This window comes from Antedon mediterranea, chromosome 4 (genome assembly GCF_964355755.1).
Source record: "Antedon mediterranea chromosome 4, ecAntMedi1.1, whole genome shotgun sequence".
Lineage (NCBI taxonomy): Eukaryota > Metazoa > Echinodermata > Crinoidea > Comatulida > Antedonidae > Antedon > Antedon mediterranea.
The window spans coordinates 16736735-16756211 of NC_092673.1; the positions used below are offsets into that span (position 1 = coordinate 16736735).

Sequence of the window (19477 nt, forward strand, 5' to 3'; positions counted from 1 at the left end):
CAAAGCTTTAAAGAAATATTTTTAATTGTTATCCCGAATATGTGTGTTAGAGTAATTCGTTTTGGTATATAATCATTTTGGTATACTAACAATTTGAACAAGCTGCCTCTACGCGCCTAGTCGTAAATCCAATCCTAGATTCTATATTTACCGATATTGCGCCCCCTATATAGTTTTTGATAAATTACTAATAATGTTATGGTATCGATAGATTGTAAGCCAGCTGAATGGTTAGTTCTTGAGTCTCGTAATGTAACGCTGTAGCATTAGGCTAGGGTTCGAGAATTGATTTGATACATATATATATATATATATATATATATTTTTAATATTTGTTTTACTCACCATCTTCTTTATTGACCATAGTTAAGGTTAACTACACGCGATTTGTCAACAAACAACGAAACCGATGAATGATTGTCGATTACACTGATGTGTATGTGTGGTGCGCGCTTTTAAATTCGTATTGAATATATCGTGCCTCCTCTTCCTCCTACCCGGCTTAATTTGCGTATGGTTTTCGAATGATGATCATGAAATACACAAACGGGTGTAATTCCATCGTTAGTTACTTTAGTGTTTCAATAAAACCGTCTCTGCAATATCATGGAAATAAGCGTCACTGTCGGTAAATGTATACACCGGTCCCAAAGAGTCAGGGTCAATTAATTTTTTAAAGAAATATGTTTAATGTGTATTATTATTATTATTATAGTTTAATATATTAAGCGTATTTTATAAATTTCATCTCCATCGATTCTACCATCACATTTTAAAATCAAAATGCTATGTTTTAAATTCTATCTAGGTTTCTCTCTCTCTCTCTCTCTCTCTCTCCTTCTCTCCTTATTAATTTGGATTCGACTATGTAGAAACGGAATCTTCTCTCCCTCTCCTTCTCTCCTTATTAATTTGGATTCGACTATGTAGAAACGGAATTTAATTTCCAAATTAAAACACTGCATTGTAACAATATTATAATCGGTCTGCTTTTCTTTCATCGATGATGACAATAGAAATAAGGGTAGGGCGTGTGTATGTATCACCGCCGGTCAGTGTACACACCAGGTCACAAAGCTTTAAAGAAATATTTTTAATTGTTATCCCGAATATGTGTGTTAGAGTAATTCGTTTTGATATATAATCATTTTGGTATACTAACAATTTGAACAAGCTGCCTCTACGCGCCTAGTCGTAAATCCAATCCTAGATTCTATATTTACCGATATTGCGCCCCCTATATAGTTTTTGATAAATTACTAATAATGTTATGGTATCGATAGATTGTAAGCCAGCTGAATGGTTAGTTCTTGAGTCTCGTAATGTAACGCTGTAGCATTAGGCTAGGGTTCGAGAATTGATTTGATACATATATATATATATATATATATATATATATATATATATATATATATATTTAATATTTGTTTTACTCACCATCTTCTTTATTGACCATAGTTAAGGTTAACTACACGCGATTTGTCAACAAACAACGAAACCGATGAATGATTGTCGATTACACTGATGTGTATGTGTGGTGCGCGCTTTTAAATTCGTATTGAATATATCGTGCCTCCTCTTCCTCCTACCCTGCTTAATTTGCGTATGGTTTTCGAATGATGATCATGAAATACACAAACGGGTGTAATTCCATCGTTAGTTACTTTAGTGTTTCAATAAAACCGTCTCTGCAATATGATGGAAATAAGCGTCACTGTCGGTTAATGTATACACCGGTCCCAAAGAGTCAGGGTCAATTACTTTTTTTTTAGAAATATGTTTAATGTGTATTATTATTATTATAGTTTAATATAAGCGTATTTTATAAATTTCATCTCCATCGATTCTATAATCATATTTTAAAATCAAAATGCTATGTTTTAAATTCTATCTAGGTTTCTCTCTCTCTCTCTCTCTGCCCCTCTCCTTCTCTGCTTATTAATTTGGATTCGACTATGTAGAAACGGAATTTAGATTCCAAATTAAAACACTGCATTGTAACAATATTATAATCGGTCTGCATTGCTTTTATCGATGATGACAATAGAGATTATGCACATAAGGCATGTGTATTGTTAGATTGTACACATAAGGCATGTGTATTGTTAGATTGTACACATAAGGCATGTGCATTGTTAGATTGTACACATAAGGCATGTGCATTGTTAGATTGTACACATAAGGCATGTGTATTGTTAGATTGTGCACATAAGGCATGTGCATTGTTAGATTGTACACATAAGGCATGTGTATTGTTAGATTGTACACATAAGGCATGTGTATTGTTAGATTGTACACATAAGGCATGTGTATTGTTAGATTGTACACATAAGGCATGTGCAGTGTTAGATTGTGTACATAAGGCATGTGCATTGTTAGATTGTACACATAAGGCATGTGCATTGTTACCGCACAAAATAAAACTGATGAGAAATTTAATTTCATTATGCAATTTTATCTTAATTAGTCAGTAAAACATTTTTTCATGGCTTACTAATGGAGATTTTGATGTAGTTTTATTTGATTAACAAATGGTAACATGCATTGATAGTTGACAAACATTTTGTGGTTTTAATAAAATGAAATAATTTATTATATAATATAGAGTAAATTACACAGAAAAAGTAATGTGATGATGTGTGTTTGCCTAGCCTTTGTTTACTGTGCACTTTCACATTGGCTGGAAAATGCCAGGGCAATTTACAGTCATTGTTGTCTTTCAGGTTTAGACTTATTATTATTAATTATAGAAGTGATTATTAATTTCCAATAGACCATATCATAAAAACCCATCAAAAACTGCGTTTGTGATTTTGTTCTCTTAGACCGTGGGCTGATGCTCAAAATTGTGACTTGTCGTGGTGCCACCCCTGGCAGCTACCCAGTTTTTATATATAAAGTTGTAAAAAAAATTTAAAACATAAAACACCAACTCGCCATCGTCGTAAATAAACAGTTTTAATAAAAAACGATAAACTACGAAGAAAAATCAACAGTTAAATACCAACGGTTGGACCAATCACAATTAACCTCTCATATGTGAGAAACAATCTCATCCAATGAGAAACGTTTTAACACAGCCGTGTGGCTCGGTTCATCGCGTCAATACAGAAACATGGCTGCGTCGGATGATAAACAAACGTTTTTAGAGGAAGAAGATGAGGAAAATACTCCAGATTATTGCTGTATGCACGTATCAAATTCCAAAGGAAAACTAGTAAAATTAACTGGGAAAGGTTATGCGAAATTTAAAGAATGCTGCTCACGTTGGAAGGTTCTGAATTGCCCTGAAAAGTAAAATTGCATCATCCTTCGTGTTCGAAGAATATGAGGCCACTAACAGTACACTACTCCTACCTAGTAGTAGTAGTACTACCGCCGACGAAGACGAAGAAGGACCGTCTACTAGCACTGCTAGTTTGACGTCTAGGTCAAGAAAAAGGTTAGCATTTTCTTTGTCTGTATTTTAAAACTATGCTAGATTGTTCGCTTATAGCTTTATATCGATTTATACGCTAGTGTAGCTAGCTAAAGCAAATTAACGCCGATCGAAAGCGAGGCAAGAAGGCTATGCTGGCCTCTACTTTAGGCTAGGCTAGGCTAGGTCTAGTCTATACCTAGTAGAAGTTTCTAGCTAGAATTCCGAATCGGAGCCTAGGGCCTTAGACTATGAATTCCGATTGTAATGTCCGATTCTTTTGGTATTGTCAACTGTCTACATACTAGATATTCAAATAACACAGTGTTGTTGTTACATTGTTTTTTTGTAGGATTAAAAGTGGTGGGATTCCTGGATACCACACTGAGTGTTATTCCAACTTCTGCAATATTATTATTACTAAGATTAAACGAGCTGAAGCACGGGACTTAAAGTGGAAAGGTAAGTTTCAGAATATATATAATAATAATAATGTCAAGCACCTATTGCCAAGGCATCTAAGCGAATAAAAATGAAAGGAAAAGAAAATATCTGTGAAAAGTATAACTGTACTCAACTGGTAAAATGTGTTCATTCATCGGCAACTTGCCTTTATTATTCCTAAATTCATCCTTTAGTTTCATTCCTACTCCTTTAACTGTCATTGTAATTTAGTATCTGGTCACATAGACACTGTAACAATAAATATTAATTATTGAACACTATTCTTTCAAAGCACAAGAAGTTTTGGAACCTAGTCCAAATGTTGAGGAAATTGCAGGTGATGAACACAACACAGCACAAGCTTCCAAGATTCTTTTGCGATCTATGATGCCTGAAGACCGTCCACGTGTTGATCGTGCACATGTGTTGCCACCGATATGTATTATTTGTAAGCGTGTACAATATGCAACTAACAACATTCAAGAAAGCGCAGAGTGGAGAAGTTGGTGCAGTGTGAGACCATTGATGGAGGATGTTTAAAAACAGCAGAAACGCTAAAAAAGGATCAAGAAATGCTGTTAAAAATCCACGATAAAGATTTGGTAGCTATTGAAGCTAAGTATCACCGATCGTGCTACTTAAAATACACAAGTGTATGTAGACGCTACAGTCGAACTGAAAACCCAGAAGTGGATCTGTACTGTCAATCGTATAACATCTTCTGTCAAAATGTTATTGAGCAGAGAATCATTAAAGATAACCAAATTTCATTATTTGCCAAATAGAATATCCTGTAATAATATATGCAATATCCAAGTCAAATTTATTAATTTTGTGATAATTGTAACTTGGTATATAGTATTTATGTTACCAAGTCTCTAATAAATGTGATGAGTATATAAATAAAGGTTGTCTATAGTATTTTACAATTATTATACACACAATACATTGACATAAAAATCATCTTTATGTTTGTTCTTTAAAATTGAAATAAAATAATCCTTTTCAATCACGTTTCCACTCTATTTTATAATTTATAACGTTTTGATACAAAATCAACAACTTCCAATGTAATATAATACAGTATCTGTGGTACTGCTATGTCTTACTACTGTATTACTATACAGACAGGTACAGTATTGTGAGCTTATTTAATTTATAAAAATGCGCCCTCTATTGGCAAACATAGATATTGTATAATGCAAAAGAATAGGGAGTTTTACATTTTGGCAATAGAGGGCGCATGTTTTTAATTAATAATCTTAAAATCGTTCTAATTAATTAATGTGCAACTTTTTTCACTGGCGAGTTTGGTTTTTATGATATGATATATGTGTAGAACAATTCTACAAAAGATGAGGTAGCTGCCAGAGGGTCACCACGAAACTCAAAAACTAAGCCACTTTTCAGTGTTCAGCCCACGGCCTATCTGTTATATAAAATCTTTTATTTTCTATTGAATAGGCTGACATGCAAGACTGATTTAGGAAGTCAGGTGATGCACAGAACGCGGCAAAGAGGGTGTTGGCACTTTGCATTACAATAAACACCTTATAGGCTGGTAGCGGACAATCCCATTGCTGGACCAGTGAATGGAGGATTCTTTTCCAGACAAATGATGTAATTTTATGGTTAACATTATTTATGAATTCATTAGTGTGATGTGAGTTATATATTTTTTAAATTTCATTATAGTAATTTGACTTTTAAGCTAGTAGAGCTTGTTGTATGAAGGTTTAAACAGTCTGGTTTAAAGCTAGTCCGTAATAATACAACACAATGGTTCATACAACAAACAGTAGCCAAAACATATTTTGGTTTATAATCCAACAGATATGTTGTGTGAGAATAAATGCTGTTTTAAATGTCTTATTAATTCTTTTTAATTGTGGTTTGCTGTCTTTAAATTAGCTTTTGATTGCCATGTTAATACTGAGACTATCTTACCTATTGATTGCCATGTTGATACTGAGACTATCTTACCTTTTGATTGCCATGTTTATACTGAGACTATCTTACTGTACCTATTGATTGCCATGTTGATACTGAGACTATCTTACCTATTGATTGCCATGTTTATACTGAGACTATCTTACCTACTGTAACAAACAATATTATTTATGTAATTATTAGAATCAGGGACATTTCGGATCAGTCATAGAGGAAACAATTAAATAGTTTTTTCCTCCATAGACCCAGATCCCACAATTAGGATATAAATGGGTGGTAGTTTGCAATAGTTATACAATTTTAAAAGAATGATTTTTTAAACTGAATAATCAACTATTTTATTATATGGTTTACAATTTTTATAAAAATGTTGATTTTCTCTTTGTGAAAAAAATTGGTCATACTTAAAATTGCAGTGTAAGGCAATAATTGTCCTTTTTAAGTGCTTATAACATCATGTAATTGTGCGTTATTTTATGAATTTCAATGATTGATCATAGATTAAAAACCAAAAGTCATTTAGTATTGGCACTTTGACAAAATTTAAGTCATATCAAGGGAAAACTTTCTACGGATTAAAAATGGCATGTTTCACAAGAAATTACGCGCGCAGCGCACACGCATTTAAAATTTCAAAATGCATTTATATTTACAAATTCTCGAGTACGATGATATTGACTGTGTAATTTTTGTGTGGCAACACTCGCGTCATCTACTGGGTCTTGAACTCGCGATGAAATTGTCATTCCATCGCAAGACAACGCCTCATGTACTGCGCCACGGAACTTGCTTGAAGAAATTAAGCAACTAAACTATTTAAACTATGCATACATAGCGCCTTCATTTGTTATTAGTCCTCCCTAGATGTGATGAAAGACCGTTTGTGATTGGTTAATACTCACAGTAGTAACTCAGTATGCGCGCGACGCGGTGAACATCCGGTGATTCGGCACGAAGAAGACGAATTATTATTTATTCGACCTACCTGATTATGATAATATTAATGTATAGGCTTATTGGTGGAAATTCTTCTGTTATTATTTAAACGACCTAGGCTAGTGATTATTTTATTGCCAAGGAATCAGTAATTACTGTATCTGTATATTATTCTTCGCAAGGTAAGGTGTCTATGCAGCTTGTTTACATACAATAAAAAAAGGAGGCCTAGCCTAGCTACCAGACCCAGCAGATATTCTACTTGTTGTTGGCTATGTAATATAACAGATATCGCCTTATATATCCTATCATAACAAACTATTCAAAACTTTCTATTATTTAAAAATCGAAGAAAATCGGGTCTCAGATCCATCCTATATATGTGTTTCTCGGAGACTTGGTTATCGGAGGGAAAGTCGGATTGAACGTTTTGAGATTTGTGGGTTCCAGTTATTTTGAGGAATTCCCTGCTACAATTGTAAATAATAGTGCAATGACTTTGCACAATAATAAAGTTAAACAGCCTAATTAAATTGCACAAGAGAAGCTGTTGCACAATTTGATACCACAAAAACCTAATGAGGAACATACATAGCCAATCCCATCACTCACTGCACAGCCGACCACTTTTCTTTCCAAAATTCTCCTCCACAATATTAGTTTGTGTGTGATTTGTATTTATTTCTTCTAGGTTGCATTTGCTATGTATTATTTGTATGGCATTTGATGGAATAAATGCTTGTTGAATTGAATTGAAGTCCTGGGTGGGCTATTGCACCATTGGTGACCTCTTAAGATCTAAAACTTTGGCATTTCTACTATACTAGTGGTACAGTAACTCACTGACAGACTATAGTAATCTACAGTTTAATTTCTGCGGACACAAGTTTGGACTGAAATATTGGAATCTAACAATGAGTAATCTAACCAGGCAGTTTTCTTGGGTGGTTTATAAGTTGTATTAAAGTCCAGTAATTGTTGTTACAAATAACTACATATCAATATCAATCCATGTGTTATTACAACATAGAAAGAATGTTGTAAACATTTTAAAATAAAGATTATAGATCCAATATGTGCTTCTACATGTTCACAAGTATTCCTTACATCATTGACAATCAATTTAATCATTATCATTGTCAAATTGACCTTTCACCTGCATTTAGATTAATATTTTTTCAAATTTTAATTTTTCCTTTGCTCTTCATGTCAAGCAATTTCAGTTGTTATTATTAATAACAATGTTAATATTTCATTTTATTATCACTCTGTGTAAATATAACCAAAATGGTAATAGTACAGAGAGTTATAAACTGCTGTGTGTTCTATTTATTATCTTTGTTTAACATTAGAATACAATGTTAATATTAAATCTATGGTAAAGATTATCTATAAACAATTGTATAACAGGAACTCAATAAAACAAAACAAACAAATCATTAATAACAATGTTAATAAAGATTATCTATAAACAATTGTATAACAGGAACTCAATAATCAAAACAAACAAATCATTAATAACAATGTTAATATTAAATCTATGGTAAAGATTATCTATAAACAATTGTATAACAGGAACTCAATAATCAAAACAAACAAATCATTAATAACAATGTTAATATTAAATCTATGGTAAAGATTATCTATAAACAATTGTATAACAGGAACTCAATAATCAAAACAAACAAATCATTAATAACAATGTTAATATTAAATCTATGGTAAAGAAATCTATAAACAATTGTATAACAGGAACTCAATAAACAAAACAAACAAATCATTAATAACAATGTTAATATTAAAATCTATGGTTTAAGATTATCTATAAACAATTGTATAACAGGAACTCAATAATCAAAACAAACAAATCATTAATAACAATGTTAATATTAAAATCTATGGTTTAAGATTATCTATAAACAATTGTATAACAGGAACTCAATAATCAAAACAAACAAATCATTAATAACAATGTTAATATTAAATCTATGGTAAAGATTATCTATAAACAATTGTATAACAGGAACTCAATAATCAAAACAAACAAATCATTAATAACAATGTTAATATTAAATCTATGGTAAAGATTATCTATAAACAATTGTATAACATGAACTCAATAATCAAAACTAACAAATCATTAATAACAATGTTAATATTAAATCTATGGTAAAGATTATCTATAAACAATTGTATAACAGGAACTCAATAATCAAAACAAACAAATCATTAATAACAATGTTAATATTAAATCTATGGTAAAGATTATCTATAAACAATTGTATAACAGGAACTCAATAAAACAAAACAAACAAATCATTAATAACAATGTTAATAAAGATTATCTATAAACAATTGTATAACAGGAACTCAATAATCAAAACAAACAAATCATTAATAACAATGTTAATATTAAATCTATGGTAAAGATTATCTATAAACAATTGTATAACAGGAACTCAATAATCAAAACAAACAAATCATTAATAACAATGTTAATATTAAATCTATGGTAAAGATTATCTATAAACAATTGTATAACAGGAACTCAATAATCAAAACAAACAAATCATTAATAACAATGTTAATATTAAATCTATGGTAAAGAAATCTATAAACAATTGTATAACAGGAACTCAATAAACAAAACAAACAAATCATTAATAACAATGTTAATATTAAAATCTATGGTTTAAGATTATCTATAAACAATTGTATAACAGGAACTCAATAATCAAAACAAACAAATCATTAATAACAATGTTAATATTAAAATCTATGGTTTAAGATTATCTATAAACAATTGTATAACAGGAACTCAATAATCAAAACAAACAAATCATTAATAACAATGTTAATATTAAATCTATGGTAAAGATTATCTATAAACAATTGTATAACAGGAACTCAATAATCAAAACAAACAAATCATTAATAACAATGTTAATATTAAATCTATGGTAAAGATTATCTATAAACAATTGTATAACATGAACTCAATAATCAAAACTAACAAATCATTAATAACAATGTTAATATTAAATCTATGGTAAAGATTATCTATAAACAATTGTATAACAGGAACTCAATAATCAAAACAAACAAATCATTAATAACAATGTTAATATTAAATCTATGGTAAAGATTATCTATAAACAATTGTATAACAGGAACTCAATAATCAAAACAAACAAATCATTAATAACAATGTTAATATTAAATCTATGGTAAAGATTATCTGATAACAATTGTATAACAGGAACTCAATAATAAAAACTAACAAATCATTAATAACAATGTTAATATTAAAATCTATGGTTTAAGATTATCTATAAACAATTGTATAACAGGAACTCAATAATCAAAACAAACAAATCATTAATAACAATGTTAATATTAAATCTATGGTTTAAGATTATCTATAAACAATTGTATAACAGGAACTCAATAATCAAAACAAACAAATCATTAATAACAATGTTAATATTAAATCTATGGTAAAGATTATCTATAAACAATTGTATAACACAGGGAAAATTTTCATTTAAAAATTTTGTTTAGCAATATTGCTAATCAAACTGATTTTTAGGTCGAGAAATATAGTTTTGTATAGTATTGTTTGCTACACAATTTTCAAAATGTGTAGCAATAAGGTTGTTTTGTATAGCTTTTTGCTACGCTACACTGGCGAAAATGTTCCCTGTAACAGGAACTCAATAATCAAAACAAACAAATCATTAATAACAATGTTAATATTAAATCTATGGTAAAGATTATCTATAAACAATTGTATAACAGGAACTCAATAATCAAAACAAACAAATCATTAATAACAATGTTAATATTAAATCTATGGTAAAGATTATCTATAAACAATTGTATAACAGGAACTCAATAAACAAAACAAACAAATCATTAATAACAATGTTAATATTAAAATCTATGGTTTAAGATTATCTATAAACAATTGTATAACAGGAACTCAATAATCAAAACAAACAAATCATTAATAACAATGTTAATATTAAATCTATGGTAAAGAAATCTATAAACAATTGTATAACAGGAACTCAATAAACAAAACAAACAAATCATTAATAACAATGTTAATATTAAATCTATGGTAAAGAAAAGATTATCTGATAACAATTGTATAACATGAACTCAATAATCAAAACAAACTAATCATTAATAACAATGTTAATATTAAATCTATGGTTTAAGATTATCTGATAACAATTGTATAACATGAACTCAATAATCAAAACAAACTAATCATTAATAACAATGTTAATATTAAATCTATGGTAAAGATTATCTATAAACAATTGTATAACAGGAACTCAATAAACAAACAAAACAAACTAATCAATTAATTTTTTTTAATAACAATTTTTACCCTGGATTTCTGTATAAATGTTATAATGAACTTTGACTTGTATTAATTGAGAATACCTGTTTTTAATCCCACTATCAGAAAGGATTACATAATTGCAGCCAATAAAAATCTAATTCAAACCAAATTAATAATAATATGTCTGAGAACTTACTTACAGTAGACAGATTAATTAACAATTGCAAAATGATTTTTTAAGCATTTTATAGCAATTATTTATAATAAAAACTAGATTTGAACTTGTCATGGTAATGAGTTAGGCTATTGCACAATGCATTGTAACACACACATACTATTATGTGCAATTGTACGAACAGCATAGCCGTAGGCTTAATCCATTTCAGTCGATCAAAGGGGTATTTCTACCGTTCAACAAGCGTCAACATTTGACCGTAATAGCATTGTAAACAGTTTAGTTGATGGTTAGTTTTTATTTTACGCAACTCGCGTTTATTTAAACATTTGAATATGATGACTTTTTCAAAATGAAAAATAAATTCATATGTCTGAAAGATACTTGTTTGAGTAAATTGGAAGAAAACTGATAAAAATTAAGTAAGGCAATAAGATGATGTAGCTGCTCACAATTAAAATAGTGAGATAGATAGTAGTTTTTGTTTCATTATGCAATGATAAATAAAAAAATAAAATTAATGTGAAGTAGGATTGCCCTTCCCATGGATTTATTTTTTCCTTCTTGATATACCTTACCAATAATTAACCAGTTTATAGGCCAATAAATAATATTATCAATACTATTATCACAATATAAAATGGCATAGTAGGCCTCTACTAACCAAACGGAGTCTCCCTAATTAGCCTTTAGTGAAAATTGTTTTTTATACCTAAACAATTCCTTCAAAACACACATTATTATCCTAAAGCACAACATATTATTAATTTGCACTTTTTTTTATAAAGCTAACATTATTATTATTGGTAATTTGTGAATCTTTATTTTACAGTTTTAATTCTACATGTTATCCTATTTCTTATAGAATTACTTTACATTTACCTACTCAATGTGCAAGGTGTCCTTTAAATTGAGTAAATGGCTCAGCCCAGAGATATATAAAGAGTTACAACATTGAATGATTAGAAGCCATTTGTTTATTTTGTATAGCGTTTTCCTGTAGTTCATGCATTATTTTTAGATCTATGAAATAATGCTTACGCCCGTATTCTTAAACTGGACTTTAGTCGTAGTTCGAGCTAAAACTAAAAAAATGACGTCATTTTAATTCATAAACCGAACTTCAACTAAATCGCCGACTAATTCAGGCTAACCTCGACTAAATCGAGACGGATTTTGATCGATTTTTTTAGTCCTGAAGGAGGCAGGCTAAATGGTCGACTAAATGGTTTTTAAACGATGTTTATAAAAAACGTAACAGTCATTGAGTTGTTATATTGGCCAGATATTGAAGAATGAAATATCTATATTTATATTAGCTTAATTAAATATACATTGGTATAAGTTATAATAATGAAAATAATCTTTATTTAGAACTGTATACAAATTACATTATTTTCTTCGCGCAAGTCCGACTTGAGCTACGTCACGCCATAGCGACAATGGGAGATGCGGCAATTCACCACGCGATGGAATGTTTAGGGGGCCTAGCGCTTTCTTGTCACGCTATGAAGTGCGTGGTTCGTCGCGATCATACTTTGTTGGGGGCCTAGAAAATATAAAAGTTACCGTACCGCCGTGGTTCCTAAATATATTTTGAAGATTTTATTTGTTGTTAATCAAATATACTTCACTGTTAAATTAATACTGATCTTGTTCTTATAATTAACGATTAAAATTATTTTTCATGTATATAGTCCTGATGCGTAAAAAGTGTTGTAAGAAATGGAAAGTGATATCAATGCGCAAAATTTCGTCTGCTCCTCAAATACTCTCTTGTCATTGGCCAATGTATAGCCTTTGTTACCCAGACGTGTGCAACTCGACTAAAAGCTCGACTTCATTAAGTCGAACTGCAAACTTCGACTACTTCGTTTTTTAATCGAATTTGAAGTAATAGCTCGAACTACGACTTTTTCAAGTCGAACTTCGAACTACGACTAAAGTCCGGTTTAAGAATACGGGCGTTAGATTCTGTTTATATTTTAGTAATTTATTTTATTAATGGTCTTGATTCGGTAGCCTATATGTATTTTTTATAATGAACAAAAAAATAAATGCTACATGCAAGTTGTGATAAATCAAGTCATATAACACACATATTCATCCCTCTTTATGGCTCTGTGTTTTTAACACAAACTGCTCCACCAACTTTATTAAAGATGTATTGTCCCTTGAAACACAAAAAAATGAAGGTCAAAATATTCTAAATTTAAATTGGCCATATCAAAGTAATATTAAAGTTATACACTTTAAGTCAAAAATTTTAGCCAAAAACAACAATTTTGCGTAATTAACAGGTAAATTAATTTGATTACATTTCGTCTGGAAAATCGTCGCGAGCGAAAGATAAACAAAGATTTCAAACCATTATGCATGATGCTAATTAGGATTGTTTACAACTCGTCACGGTTGAGAAGGTGTTCTCACACAGATCGAGAGGAAGTTTCATGATTATGCATACAGCGAGTAGCCAGACATGCGCGTTGCATTATAAGATGTGTTTTGATCGAAAACTTTGACTGGAAGTCAAAGTTATTTTTTGAACAAAAAAACATCTGTATTTCAGTTAAATGATTGAATTTTTTCCGACTAATTTTTGGTGAAAGTTTAATAACTATTATGATACTTCGAAATGAACCACTTTTTTCGGAAATCTTTTTTTAAATATTTGTTTTGAATTGGTCAAAGGGACAATACATCTTTAAATTTCCAAGACTCGTTCATCATTTCATTTGTAATAATTTGCCTTTATTATTTGCCTTTATTATTTTCTTTCTTTCTTTCTTTCAATCATCAATAAATCTTATAATGTACTAGCCCAATTATTTATTCTTTGCCGCAAGTACTTCCAGTGTTCTCCCCAGGATTCACATCAAGCGTCATGCTTCCGTCCCCCGATTTTTGGTAATTGACACCCTAGATGGCCGGAAATTCATGCTGAATGACACCTCTAGTTTGGTCGGAAACGACACTTATAGTGCACTACCTACTTTTACGCGATAAGAAAACAATTTTTCGTTCATTACGAATGTCAGGGGGAAGTCCCCAATTTTAAAAAAGGCCTACTCATCAGTAGGACAACTCTAATTGGCCGGAAATGACACTTCATAGCGCGTTAGCAAACAGCAAAACGATCGTAGCCTACTTTTTCCGCGGGTAAACATACGCAATAAGAAACATTTTTTGCGTTCATTACAAACGTCAGGGGGAAGTCCCCAATGACAAAAAATAGGCCTACTCGTCAGTAGAACAACTCTAGTTGGCCGGAAATGACACTTAGCGCGCTAGCAAACTGCAGAATGATCGTACTGTAGCCTACTTTTTCCGCCGGTAAATATACCCGATAAGGGGGATTAGTTCCCGATGAAATACAGCCCGACTAGTTAGTAGGACACCTTTAGTTGGCCGGAAAGGACACTTCATTTTTTTGTCTTTTATGGGCTCGTCCCACTTTTATTTCAGTTTGCAGTAAAAATTAAAAACAAAGGTCATGTTCTCCATTTTTCTTGTCACATGCAAGTGACGCGTACATATTTGTGATTATTGTTAAAACTTGTTTTATTTTAATGACATAGTATATTTAAAAGTGAATAAAAAAAAAATTTACAATTATTAAAAACATTTACTTATGACCTACATATATATACAAGCATGCTGAATATTGCGGATTTCATATAAATTATTAAAATTGTCTAGAAACATAATCAAGGGTTACATTTAAAATCACTTGAAATAAAAAAGGGCTACACATTTATATTAAAACTTATACAGCATATGTCACACAAATATAAAATACAATTGTAAATCGTAGGGAGAGAGATCTCCAGCACATATATATTTTAATTATTCAATAAGTCAAATATCTTGTCTTTACTATTTTTCCATTTCTGATCAGCAGTATAAAAGTCATACGAATAGTCATTAGATATGAGGTTTATAATTTCATTTTTAAATAGACCCCAAATATTTGCAGATTCTTTTTTTTTCTGTCGTTTCTAGTTCTTTATATATTATGGAGGATTTATATACAAAATGTAAAAACTGAAATTAATTCGTTTACAAGTTTGTTTGTTGTTCCCAAAATTACATTAACCCACTTTGGGAAGTCTTGCTGTACTGTAACCTCATTTGGAAGACACTGAACCAGCATATCTTTAAGCTTTTTCCAGACTGGTTGAATAGTTTTACATGCAATTAATAAGTGTTCTTCATTTTCTATATGATTTTTACACTTATTACATTTGTCTGTTGTGGATAATTTCCATCTTTTTAGTATTTTTTTACATATAAGGATTCGATGTAACAACTTAAAATTAAATTGAGCTACTTTTACGATGTGTTTCATTCTACATACTTTTCTATTCCATATTTCATTCCTGTCAATAATTTCATCTCTAAATTCTATTTCCCATTTCATTTGAGGAAAGGACACTTCATAGCGCGCTAGCAAACAGCAGAACAATCGTAGCCTTCTTGATTGGAATGCAAATGTATGATCGATGCAGCTAGCAAATGAATTGCGCCTAGCAATTTAATTATTTTTTATGGTGTGTGCATACGTAACCGACGAAAGAGTAATTAAATTTTACCAATCCATAGAGAGTCAATTAATTCAGTGTGGTATTGAAAATATCATTAATAATTTATTTGTTAATGCACATAACATTTTTACAAGAAAATATACAATCATTATTTTAACTTTATTTACAATATACAAGTTACCGCATTTTAAACGATTCAGGCAACAGCCAATACTAGAGATCGAAAGAGGAACATGGCAGGAACAAAACATGAGTTTACATCTCTCGGTGGCGGCCGATGAAAGTGCGTCTCAGTCGCAGTAACATTTTGTTACGCAGTCTTTTGTTTTTCGTCTAGTGGTCATGTCACGTGTCTCGTATGCATTGGGCACTTTATGCATGCCTCAGCTCTAGAAAGTACCTGCCTGTTATTAATCCATTTTTAGAAAGGTTGTGGTTGATATTTTTAAGCGTCACGGATAAGGTTTTAAGCGTCACAGCCGACCGTAAAGCGTCACGGCAGAGAACCCAAGCGTCACGATACGGTGACGCTTCAAGGGCCTGGGGAGAACACTGAATTACATTTTTTTAAATATAAGAAAACGTTTAAAGTATTTTGTTGCTCCTAATCTATACTTTACATGGGTTAATGGAGATAATTTTGACACAATTTGATCTGTATATCACATGACTTTTAAGTTTAACCCAATGTCGTAACTCTTTGTATATGGTACTGGCTCCGCCCATAATTTGTTCGTTTACATTGGTTGAATAGGAATTATGATATCTTCCTAACACTATCTTTGTTTATATTAAGTTTGCAAACGATAGATAGGTAAACACGATTTATATTTTCTATTTAATAGGCTGGTATGCAAGACTGATTGGGAAGTCATGTGACGCACAGAAGCAGTGACAATTATAAACACCTTATTATAGTCAAGTAGCGTCTGTTGATGTAGAGCTGTTAGTCAGACTGATTTACCAGTGGATGGAGGATTGTTTCCAGAGTAGGGTACCAACAATTCTGTTGTTCAGATTCAGTTGTAGTGTGAGTTTTTTATATTATTTTAACAGAATATTTAATTTAACTTTACAGAATTGTGCTTTGTTTTATGACAATTACAGGAATAGCAATACTTTGTTTGGAAATGTTGGTTCATGGCAACCCAGTTGCATCCATTGAAGTGTTTCTCAACTATTTTATTTTTACAGCAAAAATTGCAATACAATAAAATTACAGATTTTAATTCGAAATTCAGAGGCTTAAAAGGTAATCTTGGTGAACACTACAAGGGTGATCACTATCTTTTGCTCAAATTCTGCCTATGTTATCACTTACCTTTCATTTCAGGCTTTTCATTTAATAGCACATAAATTGTTCAATAAACTTGTGTTAAAATGTTAATATCAAACGTACTAATGTCTGTTGTTGGAGAGTACAAAGGTCACAGAAGTTAGGCTGCTGAATATCTTGTAGTACTAAGTATATATTGAACGAAACATGTCTGACATGAAAATAAAAAAAGGTGTATTAGCCTGATAGTACAGTGATACGCCCGTATTCTTAAACCGGACTTTAGTCGTAGTTTGAACTTTGACTTTAAAAAGTGTTAGTTACTGTACAGTTACAGGCTCTAGACCCCTTGATTTCTATGCTACAATTTACCCAATAAATATAGGCATATTTTGAACTTTAAAGGTCACTTCTTTTTAAAATTGAAAAAATGGATTGACACAATTATTGCGCATCAGTTTTTTGCACACAGTATTTTATTTATGCATTATGAAAAATGGAAAAAGTGGCTACCCTAAATCTGATTAAAATTGCCTCAAAAGACGCTAGAACGCGTTGCTTCAAGGGGCTTCGCCATCTGGACCCCCACCGGGGGCCCTTGGCGGCCCCTCCCTGACACCCAGCCTAGAGAGAGATTAACCAAATTATTAACCAAATAACTGATACGTTTTTCTGATACTCACAATTGCCTAGAGGGATGTTTTTGCCGTTTTTTTAGGGTGTAAAGTATAGCGGCCAAACTGAATGGGAGCCATTTGTTGTGTATTAATTAAAGAAAAGTCATAATTGCCGTTTGGGAAAATGAATCCACAAAACAATGTTTCCAGTTGTTGATCTTTCAATCAATTATTATGAACAAAATAATAATCTTCATTCAGTAACGCCAGCATACAAGTCATCTTCATTCAGTAACACCAGCATACAGGTCGTCTTCATTCAGTAACGCCAGCATACAGGTCATCTTCATGTAGTAACACCAGCATACAGGTCGTCTTCATTCAGTAACGCCAGCACACAGGTCATCTTCATTCAGTAACACCAGCATACAGGTCATCTTCATTCAGTAACGCCAGCATACAGGTCATCTTCATTCAGCAACACCAGCATACAGGTCATCTTCATTCAGTAACGCCAGCATACAGGTCATCTTCATTCAGTAACACCAGCATACAGGAGTCATCTGCATGCAGTAACACCAGCATACATCTCATCTTCATTCAGTAACACCAGCATTTATACAGGTCATCTTCATTCAGTAATATGCAGACATACAGGTCATCTTCATTCAGTAACGCCAGCATGCAGGTCATCTTTATTCAGTATCACCATACAGGTCATCTTCATGCAGACGTAACACCAGCATACAGGTCATCTTTCATTCAGTAACACCAGCATACATGTCATCTTCATTCAGTAACGCCAGCATACAGGTCATCTTCATTCAGTAACACCAGCATACAGGAGTCATCTTCATGCAGTAACACCAGCATACAGGTCATCTTTCATTCATTTAATGCAAAGGTTTCTGTCTGATGGAATTATGTTTTACATTCATATTTTCAGAAGAGAATGTGTAGTCTTACTTTTACACTAGAAGCTATCGGCATTAATAATTGTTAAATGAAGACACTGTATTTTTGCAATGGAAAGGTACGTTTTTAACAATTATTTCAAACAAAAATAACCAGCTCCAATATGTGTTGATATTATTGAAATATGTAACTATTAAAAACAAATTAAAATGTTTGAATAGTTATATTGACATACTTTATAATCAGAATTTATAGTTCAAACAAAAAGAAAACACTTTGATTTTAAGATATTCTTTTGAGAAAAATACTTCAAAATTCTTAAAAGATTATAAAATCCAAAATTATTTCTAATAATTTCCATCAATCATTCTCAATAAATACACGGGTATAAATGGATTATTTCTTACATTTTGACAGGAAACTTTTGGAAGAAGCTTGGTCAAGGAATGATTTGAAAACAATTAAACAAATCTGTAAGACGCAACCAGGTCTTCTGAAATCTATCAATAAGGTATAAAAACAGATATATTTTTATAATATTATCAAAGAAGAAATTCTTTTCATTAAAGTTTAAAATTATAGAGGATGTAATTTTATTTAATAGTTTAAAGCTTTTTTACTTAATGAATTACAATTCTTTTGCATTATCACACTGATGATGGAGGTATAACCTGCATATACTGATTAACCACATTAGGCTAAAAATAATAATATAAATACACACTGATGATGGAGGTATAACCTGCATGTACTGATTAACCACATTAGGCTAAAAATAATAATATAAATACACACTGATGATGGAGGTATAACCTGCATATACTGATTAACCACATTATACACACTGA

The 19477-nt window shown here is 31.2% G+C and overlaps 2 long non-coding RNA genes across 2 annotated transcripts; both read left to right on the forward strand.

Moving 5' to 3' along the window:
• The first annotated feature begins 3080 nt into the window (after positions 1-3080).
• Positions 3081-4828, forward strand: LOC140048049 (uncharacterized). Its single transcript, XR_011845039.1, has 3 exons — positions 3081-3442; positions 3771-3880; positions 4155-4828. It is a non-coding gene; the product is annotated as an uncharacterized lncRNA (long non-coding RNA).
• A 583-nt stretch (positions 4829-5411) lies between these two features.
• LOC140048051 (uncharacterized) lies at positions 5412-18726 on the forward strand. Its single transcript, XR_011845041.1, has 3 exons — positions 5412-5525; positions 16667-16851; positions 18661-18726. It is a non-coding gene; the product is annotated as an uncharacterized lncRNA (long non-coding RNA).
• Positions 18727-19477: the final 751 nt, after the last annotated feature.